The 15,596-nt window shown below is 40.7% G+C and overlaps 1 long non-coding RNA gene across 1 annotated transcript in view; it reads left to right on the top strand.

Moving 5' to 3' along the window:
• Nucleotides 1–15,596, top strand: part of LOC110296840 (uncharacterized) — a 117,641-nt gene that overhangs the window by 92,427 nt on the left and 9,618 nt on the right. Inside the window, exon 4 of the long non-coding RNA XR_002378218.1 lies at nucleotides 14,718–14,891. This is a non-coding gene — a long non-coding RNA (uncharacterized LOC110296840). The remainder of the gene's footprint in view (nucleotides 1–14,717; nucleotides 14,892–15,596) is intronic.

The following is a 15,596-nucleotide window of genomic DNA, read 5'->3' as shown; positions in this document are numbered from 1 at the left end:
CAATCCAATTGCGCGTGGGACCTGAGACTGCATTAGTTAGGGAAGCAGAAAACCGGCCTGAGTAGGGCCACAGGCCTCTTCCGGCCGGACCAGCACCAGGGTAGCTAGAGCACAGGGTCGGCTGACACCCGCCAGCTACCCACGACCCCCCCCCACAGGATTTTGAGACTGCTGGTGAGTGGAACACAGCTTCTGATCCAATCTTTAAACAGTGACAACGACAAAAACTAACCCCAGAGATTACTAGATGGCGAAAGGTAAACGTAATAATCTTACTAACAGAAACCAAGACCACTCACCATCATCAGAACCCAGCACTCCCACTTCGCCCAGTCCAGGGTACCCCAACACACCGGAAAAGCTAGACACGGATCTAAAAGCATATCTCCTGATGATGGTAGAGGACTTCAAGAAGGACTTTAATAACACACTTAAAGAAATACAAAGGAACACTGGTAAACAGGTAGAAGACAGTAAAGAGGAAGCACAAAAATCCCTTAAAGAATTGCAGGAGAACACTGCTAAAGAGTTACAAATCCTTAAAGAAAAATAGGATAACATAATCAAACAGGTAGAAGTCCTTACAGAAAAACAGGAAAACACATCCAAACAGATGATGGAAATGAACAAAACCATACTAGACCTAAAAAGGGAAGTAGACACAATAAAGAAAACCCAAAATGAGGCAACACTGGAGATAGAAACCCTAGGAAAAAAATCTGGAACCATAGATATGAGCATCAGCAACAGAATACAAGAGATGGAAGAGAGAATCTCAGGTGCAGAAGATTCCATAGAGAACATCGGCACAACAATCAAGGAAAATGTAAAATGCAAAAAGATCCTAACTCAAAACATCCAAGAAATACAGGACACAATGAGAAGACCAAACCTACGGATAATAGGAGTGGATGAGAATGAAGATTTTCAACTCAAAGGACCAGCAAACATCTTCAACAAAATTATAGAAGAAAACTTCCCAAATCTAAAGAAAGAGATGGCCATGAACATACAAGAAGCCTACAGAACTCCAAATAGACTGGATTTTCAACTCAAAGGACCAGCAAACATCTTCAACAAAATTATAGAAGAAAACTTCCCAAATCTAAAGAAAGAGATGCCCATGAACATACAAGAAGCCTACAGAACTCCAAATAGACTGGACCAGAAAAGAAATACTTCCCGACACATAATAATCAGAACAACAAATGCTCTAAATAAAGATAGAATACTAAAAGCAGTAAGAGAAAAAGGCCAAGTAACATATAAAGGCAAGCCTATCAGAATTACACCAGATTTCTCACCAGAGACTATGAAATCCAGAAGATCCTGGACGGATGTTATACAGACACTAAAAGAACACAAACTTCAGCCCAGGCTACTATACCCAGCCAAACTCTCAATTAACATAGATGGAGAAACCAAAGTATTCCACAACAAAACCAAATTCACACATTATCTCTCCACGAATCCAGCCCTTCAAAGGATAATAACAGAAAAAAACCAATACAAGGACAGGAACCTCGCCCTAGAAACAACAAGAAGGTAATCCCTCAACAAACCTAAAAGAAGACAGCCACAAGAACAGAATGCCAACTTTAACAACAAAAATAACAGGAAACAACAATTACTTTTCCTTAATATCTCTTAATATCAATGGACTCAACTCCCCGATAAAAAGACATAGACTAACACACTGGCTACACAAACAAGACCCAACATTTTGCTGCTTACAGTAAACTCATCTCAGAGAAAAAGATAGACACTACCTCAGAATGAAAGGCTGGAAAACAATTTTCCAAGCAAATGGTATGAAGAAACAAGCTGGAGTAGCCATTCTAATATTTGATAAGATTGATTTCCAACCCAAAGTCATTAAAAAAGACAGGGAGGGACACTTCATACTCATCAAAGGTAAAATCCTCCAAGAGGAACTATCAATCCTGAATATCTATGCTCCAAATACAAAGGCAGTCACATTCATTAAAGAAACTTTGGTAAATCTCAAAGCACACATTGCACCTCATACAATAATAGTGGGAGACTTCAACACACCACTTTCACCAATGGACAGATCATGGAAACAGAAACTAAACAGGGACACAGTGAAACTAACAGAAATTATGAATCAAATGGATCTGGCAGATATCTACAGAACATTCTATCCTAAAACAAAAGGATATACCTTCTTCTCAGCACCTCATGGTACCTTCTCCAAAATTGACCACATAATTGGTCACAAAACAGGCCTCAACAGATATAAAAATATTGAAATTGTCCCATGCATCCTATCAGATCACCATGGACTAAGGCTGATCTTCAATAACAAAATAAATAATAGAAAGCCAACCTTCACGTGGAAACTGAACAACACTCTTCTCAATGATACCTTGGTCAAGGAAGGAATAAAGAAAGAAATTAAGGAGTTTTTAGAGTTCAATGAAAATGAAGCCACAACATACCCAAAATTATGGGACGCAATGAAAGCATTTCTAAGAGGAAAACTCATAGCTCTCAGTGCCTCCAAAAGGAAACTAGAGAGAGCACACATTAGCAGCTTGACAACATACCTAAAAGCACTAGAACAAAAGGAAGCAAATTCACCCAAGAGGAGTAGACGGCAGGAAATAATCAAACTCAGGGGCGAAATCAACCAAGTGGAAACAAGAAGAACTATTCAAAGTATCAACCAATCAAGGAGCTGGTTCTTTGAGAAAATCAACAAGATAGATAAACCCTTAGCCAGACTCACTAGAGGGCACAGGGAAAGCATCCTAATTAACAAAATCAGAAATGAAAAAGGAGACATAACAACAGATCCTGAAGACATCCAAAACACCATCAGATCCTTCTACCAAAGGCTATACTCAACAAAACTGGAGAACCTGGATGAAATGGAGAAGTTCATAGACAGATACCAGGTACCAAAGTTGAATCAAGATCAGGTTAATGATCTAAACAGCCCTATATCCCCCAAAGTAATAGAAGCAGTCATTAATAGTCTCCCAACCAAAAAAGCCCAGGACCAGATGGGTTTAGTGCAGAGTTCTATCAGACCCTCAATGAAGATCTAATCCCAGTTCTTCACAAACTATTCCACAAAATAGAAACAGAAGGTACTCTACCCAACTCATTCTATGAAGCCACAATTACTCTGATACCTAAACCACAAAAAGACCCAACAAAGGTAGAAAAGTTCAGACCAATATCCCTTATGAATATTGATGCAAAAGTCCTCAATAAAGTTCTTGCTAACCGAATCCAAGAACACATCAAAACAATCATCCATCCTGACCAAGTAGGTTTCATCCCAGGGATGCAGGGATGGTTCAATATACGGAAATCCATCAACGTAATCCAGTATATAAACAAACTCAAAGACAAAAACCACATGGTCATCTCCTTAGATGCGGAAAAAGCATTTGACAAGATCCAACACCCATTCATGATAAAAGTCTTGGAAAGATCAGGAATTCAAGGCCCATACCTAAACATGATAAAAGCAATCTACAGCAAACCAGTAGCCAACATCAAAGTAAATGGTGAGAAGCTTGAAGCAATCCCTCTAAAATCAGGGACTAGACAAGGCTGTCCACTTTCTCCATACCTATTTAACATTGTACTTGAAGTCCTAGCCAGAGCAATTCGACAACAAAAGGAGATCAAAGGGATACAAATTGGAAAAGATGAAGTCAAAATATCACTTTTTGCAGATGATATGATAGTATATATAAGTGACCCTAAAAATTCCACCAGAGAACTCCTAAGCCTGATAAACAGCTTCGGTGAAGTAGCTGGATATAAAATTAACTCAAACAAATCAATGGCCTTTCTCTACACAAAGAATAAACAGGCTGAGAAAGAAATTAGGGAAACAACACCCTTCTCAATAGTCACAAATAATATAAAATATCTTGGCGTGACTCTAACTAAGGAAGTGAAAGATCTGTATAATAAAAACTTCAAGTCTCTGAAGAAAGAAATTATAGAAGATCTCAGAAGATGGAAAGATCTCCCATGCTCATGGATTGGCAGGATCAACATTGTAAAAATGGCTATCTTGCCAAAAGCAATCTACAGATTCAATGCAATCCCCATCAAAATTCCAACTCAATTCTTCAACGAATTAGAAAGTGCAATCTGCAAATTCATCTGGAATAACAAAAAACCTAGGATAGCAAAAACTCTTCTCAAGGATAAAAGAACCTCTGGTGGAATCACCATGCCCGACCTAAAGCTTTACTACAGAGCAATTGTGATAAAAACTGCATGGTACTGGTATAGTGACAGACAAATAGACCAATGGAATAGAATTGAAGACCCAGAAATGAACCCACACACGTACGGTCACTTGATCTTCGACAAGGGAGCTAAAACCATCCAGTGGAAGAAAGACAGCATTTTCAACAAATGGTGCTGCCACAACTGGTTGTTAACATGTAGAAGAATGCGAATCGATCCATTCCTATCTCCTTGTACTAAGGTCAAGTCTAAGTGGATCAAGGAACTTCACATAAAACCAGAGACACTGAAACTTATAGAGGAGAAAGTGGGGAAAAGCCTTGAAGATATGGGCACAGGGGAAAAATTCTTGAATAAAACAGTAATGGCTTGTGCTGTAAGATCGAGAATTGACAAGTGGGACCTCATGAACCTGCAAAGCTTCTGCAAGGCTAAAGACACCATCAATAAGACAAAAAAAACACCAACAGATTGGGAAAGGATCTTCACCTATCCTAAATCAGATAAGGGACTAATATCCAATATATATAAAGAACTCAAGAAGGTGGACTCCAGAAAGTCAAATAACCCCATTAAAAAATGGGGCTCAGAACTGAACAAAGAATTCTCACCTGAGGAATACCGAATGGCAGAGAAGCACCTGAAAAAATGTTCAACATCCTTAATCATCAGGGAAATGCAAATCAAAACAACCCTGAGATTCCACCTCACACCAGTCAGAATGGCTAAGATCAAAAATTCAGGTGACAGCAGATGCTGGCGAGGATGTGGAGAAAGAGGAACACTCCTCCATTGTTGGTGGGATTGCAAGCTTGTACAACCACTCTGGAAATCAGTCTGGTGGTTCCTCAGAAAATTGGACATAGTACTACCGGAGGATCCAGCAATACCTCTCCTGGGCATATATCCAGAAGATGTCCCAACCGGTAAGAAGGACACATGCTCCACTATGTTCATAGCAGCCCTATTTATAATAGCCAGAAGCTGGAAAGAACCCAGATGTCCCTCAACAGAGGAATGGATACAGAAATTATGGTACATTTACACAATGGAGTACTACTCAGCTATTAAAAAGAATGAATTTATGAAATTCCTAGCCAAATGGATGGACCTGGAGGGCATCATCTTGAGTGAAATAACACAATCACAAAAGAACTCACACAATATGTATTCACTGATAAGTGGATATTAGCCCAAAACTTAGGATACCCAAGATATAAGATACAATTTGCTAAACGCATGAAACTCAAGAAGAATGAAGACCAAAGTGTGTACACTGTGCCCCTTCTTAGAATTGGGAACAAAACACCCAGGGAAGGAGTTACAGAGACAAAGTTCATAGCTGTGATGAAAGGATGGACCATTTAGAGACTGCCGTATCCAGGGATCTATCCCATAAGCAGCTTCTAAACGCTGACACCATTGCATACACTAGCAAGATTTTGCTTAAAGGACCCAAATTTAGCTGTCTCTTGTGAGACGATGCTGGGGCCTAGCAAACACAGGAGTGGATGTTCACAGTCAGCTATTGGATGTATCACAGGGCTCCCAATGGAGAAGCTAGAGAAAGTACCCAAGGAGCTAAAGGGATCTGCAACCCTATTGTCGGAACAACATGATGTACTAACCAGAACCCCGGAGCTCTTGTCTCTAGCTGCATATGTATGGAAAGATGGCCTAGTCGGCCATCACTGTAAAGAGAGGCCCATTGGACTTGCAAACTTTATATGCCCCAATATAGGGGAATGCCAGGGCCAAAAGAATGGGAATGGGTGTGTAGGGAATTGGGGGGCGCTATGGGGGACTTTTGGGATAGCATTGGAAATGTAACTGAGGATCCGGCTGGATCAGCGCCGGGGTAGCGGGAGCGCAGGGTTGCCTGACACCCGCCAGCTACCCACGACCCCCGCCGCAGGATTTTGGGACTGCTGGTGAGTGGAACACAGCTTCTGCTCCAATCCAATTGCGCGGGACCTGAGACTGCATTAGTTAGGGAAGCAGAAACTGGCCTGAGTAGGGCCACAGGCCTCACCCGGCCGGATCAGCGCCAGGGTAGCGGGAGCGCAGGGTTGCCTGACACCCGCCAGCTACCCACGACCCCCGCCGCAGGATTTTGGGACTGCTGGTGAGTGGAACACAGCTTCTGCTCCAGTCCAATCACGCGGGACCTGAGACTGCTCTGGTTGGGGAGAGAGAAATCCGGCCCACACAGGGCCACAAGCCTCTTCCGGTCAGAAAAGCACCTGAGCAGCTGGGGCGCAGGGTCTGCTGACACTCGCCAACTGCCCACAACACCCGCCACAGGATCTTAAGACTTCTGGTGAGGGGAGCACAGCTTCTGCTCCAATCCAATTGCGCGGGACCTGAGACTGCATTAGTTAGGGAAGCAGAAACCAGCCTGAGTAGGGCCGCAGGCCTCACCCGGCCGGATCAGCGCCAGGGTAGCGGGAGCGCAGGGTTGCCTGACACCCGCCAGCTACCCACGACCCCCGCCGCAGGATTTTGGGACTGCTGGTGAGTGGAACACAGCTTCTGCTCCAATCTTTAAATAGTGACAACGATAACAACTAACCCCAGAGATTACCAGATGGCGAAAGGTAAACGTAATAATCTTACTAACAGAAACCAAGACCACTCACCATCATCAGAACCCAGCACCCCCACTTCACCCAGTCCAGGGCACCCCAACACACCGGAAAAGCTAGACACGGATTTAAAAGCATATCTCCTGATGATGATAGAGGACTTCAAGAAGGACGTTAATAACACACTTAAAGAAATGCAGGAGAACACTGCTAAAAAGGAAGAAGACAATAAAGAGGAAGCACAAAAATCCCTTAAAGAATTGCAGGAGAACACTGCTAAAGAGTTACAAATCCTTAAAGAAAAACAGGATAACATAATCAAACAGGTAGAAGTCCTTACAGAAAAACAGGAAAACACATCCAAACAGATGATGGAAATGAACAAAACCATACTAGACCTAAAAAGGGAAGTAGACACAATAAAGAAAACCCAAAATGAGGCAACACTGGAGATAGAAACCCTAGGAAAGAAATCTGGAACCATAGATGCAAGCATCAGCAACAGAATACAAGAGATGGAAGAGAGAATCTCAGGTGCAGAAGATTCCATAGAGAACATCGGCACAACAATCAAGGAAAATGGAAAATGCAAAAAGATCCTAACTCAAAACATCCAAGAAATACAGGACATAATGAGAAGACCAAACCTACGGATAATAGGAGTGGATGAGAATGAAGATTTTCAACTCAAAGGACCAGCAAACATCTTCAACAAAATTATAGAAGAAAACTTCCCAAATCTAAAGAAAGAGATGCCCATGAACATACAAGAAGCCTACAGAACTCCAAATAGACTGGATCAGAAAAGAAATACCTCCCGACACATAATAATCAGAGCAACAAATGCTCTAAATAAAGATAGAATACTAAAAGCAGTAAGAGAAAAAGGCCAAGTAACATATAAAGGCAAGCCTATCAGAATTACACCAGATTTTTCACCAGAGACTATGAAAGCCAGAAGATCCTGGACAGATGTTATACAGACACTAAAAGAACACAAATTCCAGCCCAGGCTACTATACCCAGCCAAACTCTCAATTAACATAGATGGAGAAACCAAAGTATTCCACGACAAAACCAAATTCACACATTATCTCTCCACGAATCCAGCCCTTCAAAGGATAATAACAGAAAAAAACCAATACAAGGACAGGAACCACGCCCTAGAAACAACAAGAAGGTAATCCCTCAACAAACCTAAAAGAAGACAGCCACAAGAACAAAATGCCAACTTTAACATCAAAAATAACAGGAAACACCAATTTCTTTTCCTTAATATCTCTTAATATCAATGGACTCAACTCCCCGATAAAAAGACATAGACTAACAAACTGGCTACACAAACAAGACCCAACATTTTGCTGCTTACAGGAAACTCATCTCAGAGAAAAGGATAGACACTACCTCAGAATGAAAGGCTGGAAAACAATTCTCCAAGCAAATGGCATGAAGAAACAAGCTGGAGTAGCCATTCTAATATCTGATAAGATTGACTTCCAACCCAAAGTCATTAAAAAAGACAGGGAGGGACACTTCATACTCATCAAAGGTAAAATCCTCCAAGAGGAACTATCAATCCTGAATATCTATGCTCCAAATACAAAGGCAGCCACATTCATTAAAGAAACTTTAGTAAATCTCAAAGCACACATTGCACCTCATACAATAATAGTGGGAGACTTCAACACACCACTTTCACCAATGGACAGATCATGGAAACAGAAACTAAACAGGGACACAGTGAAACTAAGAGAAATTATGAATCAAATGGATCTGGCAGATATCTACAGAACATTCTATCCTAAAACAAAAGGATATACCTTCTTCTCAGCACCTCATGGTACCTTCTCCAAAATTGACCACATAATTGGTCACAAAACAGGCCTCAACAGATATAAAAATATTGAAATTGTCCCATGCATCCTATCAGATCACCATGGACTAAGGCTGATCTTCAATAACAAAATAAATAATAGAAAGCCAACCTTCACGTGGAAACTGAACAACACTCTTCTCAATGATACCTTGGTCAAGGAAGGAATAAAGAAAGAAATTAAGGACTTTTTAGAGTTCAATGAAAATGAAGCCACAACATACCCACACTTATGGGACGCAATGAAAGCATTTTTAAGAGGAAAACTCATAGCTCTGAGTGCCTCCAAAAGGAAACTAGAGAGAGCACACATTAGCAGCTTGACAACACACCTAAAAGCACTAGAACAAAAGGAAGCAAATTCACCCAAGAGGAGTAGACGGCAGGAAATAATCAAACTCAGGGGTGAAATCAACCAAGTAGAAACAAGAAAAACTATTCAAAGAATCAACCAATCAAGGAGCTGGTTCTTTGAGAAAATCAACAAGATAGATAAACCCTTAGCCAGACTCACTAGAGGGCACAGGGAAAGCATCCTAATTAACAAAATCAGAAATGAAAAAGGAGACATAACAACAGATCCTGAAGACATCCAAAACACCATCAGATCCTTCTACCAAAGGCTATACTCAACAAAACTGGAGAACCTGGATGAAATGGACAAGTTCCTAGACAGATACCAGGTACCAAAGTTGAATCAAGATCAGGTTAATGATCTAAACAGCCCTATATCCCCCAAAGAAATAGAAGCAGTCATTAATAGTCTCCCAACTAAAAAAAGCCCAGGACCAGATGGGTTTAGTGCAGAGTTCTATCAGACCTTCAAAGAAGATCTAATCCCAGTTCTTCACAAACTATTCCACAAAATAGAAACAGAAGGTACTCTACCCAACTCATTCTATGAAGCCACAATTACTCTGATACCTAAACCACAAAAAGACCCAACAAAGATAGAAAACTTCAGACCAATATCCCTTATGAATATTGATGCAAAAATCCTCAATAAAGTTCTTGCTAACCGAATCCAAGAACACATCAAAACAATCATCCATCCTGACCAAGTAGGTTTCATCCCAGGGATGCAGGGATGGTTCAATATACGGAAATCCATCAACGTAATCCAGTATATAAACAAACTCAAAGATAAAAACCACATGGTCATCTCCTTAGATGCGGAAAAAGCATTTGACAAGATCCAACACCCATTCATGATAAAAGTCTTGGAAAGATCAGGAATTCAAGGCCCATACCTAAACATGATAAAAGCAATATACAGCAAACCAGTAGCCAACATCAAAGTAAATGGTGAGAAGCTTGAAGCAATCCCTCTAAAATCAGGGACTAGACAAGGCTGTCCACTTTCTCCATACCTATTCAACATTGTACTTGAAGTCCTAGCCAGAGCAATTCGACAACAAAAGGAGATCAAAGGGATACAAATTGGAAAAGAGGAAGTCAAAATATCACTTTTTGCAGATGATATGATAGTATATATAAGTGACCCTAAAAATTCCACCAGAGAACTCCTAAGCCTGATAAACAGCTTCGGTGAAGTAGCTGGATATAAAATTAACTCAAACAAATCAATGGCCTTTCTCTACACAAAGAATAAACAGGCTGAGAAAGAAATTAGGGAAACAACACCCTTCTCAATAGTCACAAATAATATAAAATATCTTGGCGTGACTCTAACTAAGGAAGTGAAAGATCTGTATAATAAAAACTTCAAGTCTCTGAAGAAAGAAATTATAGAAGATCTCAGAAGATGGAAAGATCTCCCATGCTCATGGATTGGCAGGATCAACATTGTAAAAATGGCTATCTTGCCAAAAGCAATCTACAGATTCAATGCAATCCCCATCAAAATTCCAAATCAATTCTTCAACGAATTAGAAAGTGCAATCTGCAAATTCATCTGGAATAACAAAAAACCTAGGATAGCAAAAACTCTTCTCAAGGATAAAAGAACCTCTGGTGGAATCACCATGCCGGACCTAAAGCTCTACTACAGAGCAATTGTGATAAAAACTGCATGGTACTGGTATAGTGACAGACAAATAGACCAATGGAATAGAATTGAAGACCCAGAAATGAACCCACACACCTATGGTCACTTGATCTTCGACAAGGGAGCTAAAAACATCCAGTGGAAGAAAGACAGCATTTTCAACAAATGGTGCTGGCACAACTGGTTGTTAACATGTAGAAGAATGCGAATCGATCCATTCCTATCTCCTTGTACTAAGGTCAAGTCTAAGTGGATCAAGGAACTTCACATAAAACCAGAGACCCTGAAACTTATAGAGGAGAAAGTGGGGAAAAGCCTTGAAGATATGGGCACAGGGGAAAAATTCCTGAATAGAACAGTAATGGCTTGTGCTGTAAGATCGAGAATTGACAAGTGGGACCTCATGAAACTACAAAGCTTCTGCAAGGCTAAAGACACCATCAATAAGACAAAAAAACCACCAACAGATTGGGAAAGGATCTTCACCTATCCTAAATCAGATAAGGGACTAATATCCAATATATATAAAGAACTCAAGAAGGTGGACTCCAGAAAGTCAAATAACCCCATTAAAAAATGGGGCTCAGAACTGAACAAAGAATTCTCACCTGAGGAATACCGAATGGCAGAGAAGCACCTGAAAAAATGTTCAACATCCTTAATCATCAGGGAAATGCAAATCAAAACAACCCTGAGATTCCACCTCACACCAGTCAGAATGGCTAAGATCAAAAATTCAGGTGACAGCAGATGCTGGCGAGGATGTGGAGAAAGAGGAACACTCCTCCATTGTTGGTGGGATTGCAAGCTTGTACAACCACTCTGGAAATCAGTCTGGCGGTTCCTCAGAAAATTGGACATAGTACTACCGGAGGATCCAGCAATACCTCTCCTGGGCATATATCCAGAAGATGTCCCAACCGGTAAGAAGGACACATGCTCCACTATGTTCATAGCAGCCCTATTTATAATAGCCAGAAGCTGGAAAGAACCCAGATGTCCCTCAACAGAGGAATGGATACAGAAATTATGGTACATTTACACAATGGAGTACTACTCAGCTATTAAAAAGAATGAATTTATGAAATTCCTAGCCAAATGGATGGACCTGGAGGGCATCATCTTGAGTGAAGTAACACAATCACAAAAGAACTCACACAATATGTATTCATTGATAAGTGGATATTAGCCCAAAACTTAGGATACCCAAGATATAAGATACAATTTGCTAAACGCATGAAACTCAAGAAGAATGAAGACCAAAGTGTGGACACTGTGCACCTTCTTAGAATTGGGAACAAAACACCCAGGGAAGGAGCTACAGAGACAAAGTTTGTAGCTGTGATGAAAGGATGGTCCATTTAGAGACTGCTGTATCCAGGGATCCGTCCCATAATCAGCTTCTAAACGCTGACACCATTGCATACACTAGCAAGATCTTGCTGAAAGGACCCAAATATAGCTGTCTCTTGTGAGACGATGCCGGGGCCTAGCAAACACAGGAGTGGATGTTCACAGTCAGCTATTGGATGTATCACAGGGCTCCCAATGGAGAAGCTAGAGAAAGTACCCAAGGAGCTAAAGGGATCTGCAACCCTATTGTTGGAACAACATGATGTACTAACCGGAACCCTGGAGCTCTTGTCTCTAGCTGCATATGTATCGAAAGATGGCCTAGTCGGCCATCAATGGAAAGAGAGGCCCATTGGACTTGCAAACTTTATATGCCCCAATATAGGGGAATGCCAGGGCCAAAAGAATGGGAATGGGTGGGTAGGGAAGTGGGGGGCGCTATGGGGGACTTTTGGGATAGTATTGGAAATGTAATTGAGGAAATTATGTAATAAAAATATTTAAAAAAAAAAAAAAAAGGAAATGTAACTGAGGAAAATATGTAATAAAAATATTAAAAATAAAAAAAATAGTATAAAAAAAAAGAAGCAAGTTGGGGCGGAAGGGGTTTATTCGGTTTACACTTCCATACTGCTGTTCATCACCAAAGGAAGTCAGGTCTGGAACTCAAGCAGGTCAAGAAGCAGGAGCTGATGCAGAGGCCATGGAGGGATGCTCTTTACTGACTTGCCTCTCCTGGCTTGCTCAGCCTGCTCTTTTATAGAACCCAAGACTACAAGCCCAGAGATGGTCCCACCCACAAGGGGCCTTTCCCCCTTGATCACTAATTGAGAAAATGCCTTACAGTTGGATTTCATGGAGGCATCTCCTCAACTGAAGTTCCTTTCTCTGTGATAACTCCAGCTGTGTCAAGTTGACACAAAACTAGCCAGTACAATTGACCCCTTGTCAACTTGACATACAAACACATCACTAGTAAGCCTCAACCCTTACATTCTTACTCATCCCCAAGATCTAAATAACTTTAAAAGTCCCACAGTCTTTACATATTCTTACAATCTCTTTAAAATATCCATCTCTTTTAAAATTCAAAGTCTTTTTACAATTAAAAGTCTCTTAACTGTGGGCTCCACTAAAACAGTTTCTTCCTTCAAGAGGGAAAATATCAGGGCACAGTCACAATCAAAAGAAAAAATCAATCTCCAACTGTCTAATGTCTGGGATCCAACTCACGATCTTCTGGGCTCCTTCAAGGGCTTGGGTCACTTCTTCAGCCATGCCCTTTGTAGCACACGCGCCGTCCTCTAGGCTCCAGATGCCTGTACTCCACTGCTGTTGCTGCTCTTGGTGGTCATCTCATGGTACTGGCATCTCCAAAACACTGCCTGACCCCTTCAGTTCTGGGCCTTCAATTGCAACTGAGGCTGCACCTTCACCAATGGCCTTCCATGCTCTCTCACAGCTGCTCTGCATGACCCCTTCATGCCTTCAAAACCAGTACCACCTGGGTGACTCTTACATATTACCAAGTCCCGCAGCAGCAGGAGTACAACCTTGACTATCTCTGGAACACAGCCTCTTTGTGCTTTCAGAAAACACTTCCCAGAAGATGTCACCTCAATGATGCTGGTCTCTTCTTAATCACCGCTAATTTCTTAGCTCCAGCTAACCAGCATCAATAGTCCCAGTAATGCAAAGTTTTTGCTTTAGTAGTTCTGGTATCTTGTTAACCACAGCTGATTCTTCAGCCACAGCTAACCAGAACTACAAAATCTTCATAATCAAAACAGCAATGGCCCTGAAAAGAGTCTTTAATTTTCCCTCTGAAATTTCACAAACCAGACCTCCATCTTCTGCACTGTTTTCAACATTATCAAAAGTTTCACTCCTCCGGTAACTCGGTGGCAGTTATGTTTTATCTTCTGGGTCTGAGTGAGCTGTTTCTACCTCTGCCAAATCTTGCGAAGTCAAGTTGTTTCTAATACAACTTCACCTCTCATGCTCATCAATTAATCAACAAGTAACTATTGAGACTCTACAAGATAGTCATTATTGGGATGACGGTGAACTTGTTCTTCCTCTGAGGATTGCACAGTCATGTTGTCCTCGGTGTGAGGAGCTCTGCCATCACTTCCAGCCACTTCCTTCACAAGACCCACAGAGAAGGTCAGGTCAACCCAGAAACCAAGATAATAGCAAGTTCCCAAGAAGCTCTGCTAAATAGAGTTAAGAAAATTCTGGCATTAGACACTTATTTGGTAATTTAGCATGATCATTAATTAATTGAAAATTCCTTAAAGCCACATTCCAACTTATTAATTAGTAATTGATTATATAATTAGTATTTACCCAGATTATTGAAACTTTCTCTTTAGGGTGGTTGATAAAATTAATGAATAAATTTTCTCATTATTACAATTTGGATAATTTACATAATTTATCCGTGTGTGTGTGTGTGTGTGTGTGTGTGTGTGAAGGTATGTGCACACACATGCATGCACTTGTATACATGTTCATATGCATGTGTATATGAAGGGAGTGCACATTCACATGTGTGTGTGTGTGTGTGTGCGTGTTTGTGTGTGTGTGTGCATGTGAAGGTCAAAGGCCTATGGGTGTTTTACTCAATAACTATTCTCTTTATTTTCTGGGACAGGAACTTTCACTGACCCTGGAACTCAGGGATTTGGCGAGAGCAGCTGACCATCAAGCCTCAGGCATCTTGCTGCCTCTCTTCATCTGCAATAGAAGGGCAGATATATGCTGCTATGCCTTCTTGCTTGGTTTTGTTTTTAGACATTGACTTAACTCAGGTCCTCATGCTTTCACAGTAAGTACTTTACTAAGTGATCCATGTCTCTATCCTGTTTATTTTGATAAAGAAAAAAAAAGTTAGGCATTTGGGATGTAGAGAAAAATCCAATTACCTCATTACTCAGAAGTAAACACTACTCACACTTTTAAAAAGTGTTCTATTGTGAAAATAATTGCAAGTGTCAAAGCTATAATAACAATCCACAGACCTTCCATATGTCTCTCCCCTGTTTACCCCATGAGTTTACATTTTGTATTCTCCATGTATCTGTCTGTTTTAAATTTACATGTATGTGAATTAGACTACATATATGTGCATGCAGATGATGTCTATCTGTATTTACTGACTTTCCTGAATCAATTATTACCATAGCTCTTTACTGTGAAATGCTTTTAGATAAAAAGCAAAAGAAGGGGGCACTCTGTTATCCAACCACTACTCAGAGACTGCACTGTAGAAATTTAGCCTTGACACAATCCTTTTGTTTAAGAATGTGGCCTCTAGTGAAAGTTTGTCAACTGTTTCAATAATGGTCTTTACAAATGCTTCGTTCAAATCCCATGTCAATTTCCAATCTTATATGAAATTCAGTTGTCACATCTCCCTGGCCTCCCTGACATTTCTGTGGACAACAGGCTAGATGGTTTCTAGAATGCCTCTCAATTTGTCTGATATTATTATTATTTTTTTAATGTTGAAAAATCTTTGAAAGGGTCGGAT

The sequence above is a fragment of the Mus caroli genome, unplaced genomic scaffold (genome assembly GCF_978045245.1).
Source record: "Mus caroli unplaced genomic scaffold, Mus_caroli_1 scaffold_7, whole genome shotgun sequence".
Lineage (NCBI taxonomy): Eukaryota > Metazoa > Chordata > Mammalia > Rodentia > Muridae > Mus > Mus caroli.
The sequence above is the reverse complement of the archived record's forward strand: the minus strand, read 5'-3'. Positions and strand labels throughout refer to the sequence as shown.